Source organism: Carcharhinus amblyrhynchos, chromosome 13, assembly GCF_965287045.1.
Source record: "Carcharhinus amblyrhynchos chromosome 13, sCarAmb.v2.hapA, whole genome shotgun sequence".
NCBI lineage: Eukaryota > Metazoa > Chordata > Chondrichthyes > Carcharhiniformes > Carcharhinidae > Carcharhinus > Carcharhinus amblyrhynchos.
In genome coordinates, this window is record NC_137336.1 from 77490128 (window position 1) to 77495288 (window position 5161).

Sequence of the window (5161 nt, forward strand, 5' to 3'; positions counted from 1 at the left end):
TTTGGTGTGTGTACGCTCCTTAATTATTCTAGCTGCTTTGTTGAGTCAATGGAAAGTGTAGACAGAGTCAATGGATGGGAGGCTGGTTTGTGTGATGGACTGGGCTACATTCACAACCTTTTGTAGTTTCTTGTGGTGTTGGACAGAGCAGGAGCTATACCAGCCTGTGATACAATCAGAAAGAATGCTTTCTATGGTGCATCTGTAAAAGTAGTGATAGTCATAACTGACATGCCAAATTTCCTTAGTATTTTGAGGAAGTTTTTAGTTATTGCGTCGGTATGGGGGAGACCAGGACAGGTTGTCAGTGATCTGGACACCTAAAAACTTGAAAGTTTCGACCCTTACTACTCATTCCCGTTGATGTAGTCAGGGGCGTGTTCTCCTTTATGCTTCCTGAAGTCAATAACAATCTTCTTCATTTTGTTGACATCGAGGGAGAAATTATTCTTGTCGATTCACCAATTCCATATTTTATTCCTGTACTCTGTCTCATCATTGTTTGAGATCCGACCCACTACAGTTTTGTCGTCAGCAAACTTGAAAATCGAATTGGAAGGGAATTAGGCCACACAGTCATAGGTGTATAACGAGTATAGTAGGGGGCTGAGAACACAGTCTTGTGGGGCACCGATATTGAGGATGATCGTGGAGGAGGTGTTGTTGCCTATCCTTGCTGATTGTGGTCTGTGAGTGAGGAAGTTCAGGATCCAGTCACAGAAGGAGGTGCCAAGGCCCAGGCCACGAAGATTGGCAATGAGTTTCCTGGGAATAATGGTGTTGAAGGCTGAACTGTAGTCAATAAATAGGAGTCTGGCATCGTGTCCTTGTTACCCAGTTGTTCCTGGATTGAGTGCAGGACCAGAGAAATGGCGTTGCTGTGGACCTGTTGCAGAAGTAAGCAAACTATAGCGGATCCAGGCAGTCTGGGAGGCTGGAATTGTGCCATGACTAGCCTTTCGAAGCACTTCATAATGATGGATGTCAGAGTCACCAGCCGATAGTCATTAACACACGCTGCTTGTTTTTTTCTTAGGTACCAGGATGATGATTGCCTTCTTGAAGCAGATAGGGACCTTAGATTGTTGTAAAGAGATTGCGAGTGAACATTTCCAATTAAATTAACTGTACAGCACAATAACTGGCCCGTTGGTCTTCCAACAATATTAGTCCCACTGGGAATGAACTCAGGACTTTCTTCATGATGTGATAACAACTACACTATGGAACGATTTAAACAATTGCTCAAGAACACACATGGAAACGTTAAAAACATCAATGCAAGTTGGACAGAGCAACAGTACTGCTGCCAATTGGATATCTCCCCTACAATAGAGCACAGGCATGTTTGTTCCAATGGGATAGTCCTTGTGTTGACTGAATGCCACCTTGGTGCAGAAGTTCACATTCTGGATCACTATGTCAGCTGCAGACTTATTCTCCTCTCCCTGCAAGTGGTCCACTGCCATCAAGGCAATTTGGACTTCAATTCAAAAGCCACCTTCAATCGTTGCTTTCCGCTCTCAGTGGGACCTGTGAATTCACGCTTATTATACTCAAGCCTGTCGTGGAGATTTCTCAGATTTCTTGTGAGAACAAAAGATTTGAGGACAGTTCATGAAGGTGGATTTGAGATAAAGAATGAGCGATGTACAGAGTAAATGAAGGATAGTGTTCTTCCTTCTAATTAAAGTTTATTTTCTTAGTGTCACAAGTAACCTTACATGAAGTTATGGGGATAATCCCCTAGTCTCCACACTCGAGCCCCAGTGGGGGTACACGGAGGGAGAATTTAATATAGCCACCTACCTAATCAGCACATCTTTTGGACTGTGGGGGGAGAGATATGCAGACAGGGGAAGATTGTGTAGACTCCTCACAGGTGATTACCCATCAAACTTAGGACCTATGAGGCAGCAATGGAAACATGAGACTGTTAGTAAGTCAAAATATAATGGGTTTTATTTCAAAAGCTTTTGGGAGAAACCTGGCCCTAACTGGCTGTTTAATGACGTTCAGTTAGCACAAATAAGTAAGGTTTGCAATGTCTGTAAAATACCATTCGCATTTGACTATCTGTCTTTATGGAAATGAAAGTTGAAGAATGAAAGACATGAACAAGTAAGGAAAACACGAATAAGTGATTTATATTGATAGCAGGAGTAGTAGAAGCGTGAGGAGATCAGCCATGAGGAAGGGTTATGTTTGTCTGCATTAAATTCATTAACCTTTTCCTTACTTCAAACCAAAGCAGGACATTTGGATAATGTCAGCAAATCTGACAGTATTTGTGAAGAGAGAAACAGAGTCAATCTCTCCAGTCTACATGAGTCTTCTGCATAATAATATGGTGCTTGTGAGCCAGCATAGACAATTGGCTGAAGGGGATCCATTTGTGTTGTTGAACTGTATGACTCTAAAATTGGGGGAACTTCAGGCAAAGGTAATTCGGTTTAAAAGTTACCAAGTGCAACACACAGGCACCACCGAGATTTGAACTCAGGATCGCCTGTTTACGAGACAGATGCTTTAACCAACTAAGCCACGGCACCACATGGACTGCTTTCTGCATGTACAAGGAAGCTTCTGAGATAATCTAAAGTGGAGGATTTAATAAGGAACTTCTGGCAAATCCATTAAATGCTCAGCAGAATGTGACTTTCTGAGTTTTACAAAATTAGACTGAATTATCATTTTGATCTCGAAGTGTTGACACCATACTTTCCCACCACCAGTAAAAAATCAGCTGCCTTCTCAGCCTTCTCTGCGATGAGGAAAACAACTCCAGTAAAACTAACCTGTCTTTATAGCTGAAAATCCACAGAGGCAACATCTGGTGAATCTCTCTGCACCCTCTCGAGTGCAATCACATCCTTCCTATCGGGTGGTAACTGGAGCTGCACAGAATGTTTTGGCTCCATATGGGAGGCTGGGAACTTTTCCAGTGCCTGTGCCAGTGTGTATGCTGAAACAGTGGCTGGAGACAATATGGAGCATCCGCACTTGTGAGAGATAATATGGATAACACATTGAGTAAGGTGGCCACACTGCCACTGAAGGAAGCCGAGGAAGGAAGGGATTACGTCTCCGCAGGCAGTTCAAGAGAAGCAGGCAGGTAGTTCAGGAGTTCCCTGGGGTCTCAGCTGAAAATCAGTGTATCATTTTCGTAGATGACGAAGGCATTGCTTCCTCAAGTACAGACAGAGCCAACCTTCTGTCATCACAAGCTACTTGTCTGTACAAGAATGGAGGGGGAGAGAGTAACAGCAAGCATAACCGGGGATTAACCAGAGGCTTACTCCACTGCTATTTGAAACCAGCGCATTTTTTTTAGGGGGATAGATTTGACTGAATGTGACTGTTTGAACTGGAGTTGATGACAGTGAACGGGATTGCCAGAGGATGCAGCAGGACATAACTCAGCTGGAGACCTGGGCCAAAAGATGGCAGATGGAATTTAATCTGGACAAAAGTGAGATGATGCAATTTGGACATTCTACTGCAGAAGGAAAAAAAAAATGCAGCATATTAGAGCACTTATGAATATTAGCTCTTAAAGTTTCCCAAATTGCCTCCTGAACCACTTAATCTACTCGTCGTGCTACCTCCAAGGATCTGTGGACATGCACTCCAGGGTGTCTCTGGTTCTCTGTACTTCCTAGCGTCTTGCCGTTTTCTTTGCCCTAAATTCATCCATGTCCATATATCATTTCCCTTTGCCATGCTTGCAAATTAATGTCGTTCCTTGATTAAAATTATATTTAAAATACTGAGGCCCCGAGCGGAAATTTGAGGAACAGCCGTGTTCAAATCACAATCTATAGATTTCTTTTAACTTCATAACTGTGGCAAACCTGTTCAGTTGGTGCCTTGGCTTAGTTGGTCAAAGCGCCCAACTAGTTAAACAAGTAAATTCTAAGTTCGAATCTACTAGTGGTCCCTTGACCAGTGCTCAATATTGGAGTGGGCGTTTAATCGCCAAATTCAAAGCAATACACGCTTTTCTCCCCTTATTGAATTCCCAGCAAGCAAAAATATATTCAATATGGGCAGACATTTCTCTCAAAATCTCTTTTGTCAAAGGATTGTTGTTTAATTGAATTCTGGAGACAAGAGAACAGTGGGTTGACGCTGATAATATTCAAGGCAGAGATGGCAATTTTTCATTGCCCTGTCAGCAATGAGGGAACACGTAGGGATTCTTGATACAAACTAATCCATTGAAAAATTGAATATTGCTGGTGAATCTGTACCCCTTTCAGCACTGACGAAGCTCTGCTTTGTAAGGATATCCGAAATAGGAACAGGAGTGGCATCTACTGAACTTCATGACTGCTCCGACACTTAATATGTTCATGGATCATCTTCTATCATCTTGAACTGTCCTCATATCCATTTTGTATTTACAGAACATCGAGAAAATTGCACCTCTGTCTCGATTTCAAAGAGATTTCACAGGTTCTCCCGTCTCTAGAATTCACAAGCCTTTGAGTGAAGAGATTTTGACAGGAGTGTCTGGTCAGCTTCAGTTAATTCTGTGAAATGTTCTGGATTAATTCACAAACATTTGCAAATATGTGAAAAAGTAATAACCCGCCACAACTGCAAGTCCCCTCAGCAAAGGCGTTAAGTTTCAATGTTGCAAATTGAAATGTGCATGAAGGAACGGCAGAGATACGGGACCAGGATCACCTGTTTACCAGGAAACCGCTGTCACCAAGTAAACCGCAGAATGCGAGCATCACTGGCCGAGTCAGCAAAGTGGCGGTGAGCTGCCTTCTTGAATCACTGCTGTACCTAAGATGTGATAATTGGAAATTAGGATTGTTAATTTTTTAAATGAGAATTTCTTAACGGTGCCAGCAAGAAAATGGAATTCAAACAGGTTCCTACATACACATAAAAGCTGAAAAGTCACCCTCGACAGGACAGAGCACCCGCAGTGCTGCTACTCAGGTACATCTTCGCATTGACGCGCTCCACATACATTTGTGTTTAAGAAAAGCAGATCTATGCTGTGGAAATGCGTGGTGTCAACTGCATTGAGATTAAAAATGTTAACTGGGTGTAACTTTCTAAATTGGGACAATCACATACTGTAGGGCAGTTCATAAACATGGCAAAACAAAGGCTTCATTCTGAATCATCACGTTTTATCCTT

General features: G+C 42.5%; 1 non-coding gene across 1 annotated transcript; it reads right to left on the reverse strand.

The window, feature by feature from the left end:
- Positions 1-2478: 2478 nt before the first annotated feature.
- On the reverse strand, positions 2479-2552 carry trnat-cgu (transfer RNA threonine (anticodon CGU)). The gene has a single exon. It is a non-coding gene; the product is annotated as a tRNA-Thr (tRNA).
- Positions 2553-5161: the final 2609 nt, after the last annotated feature.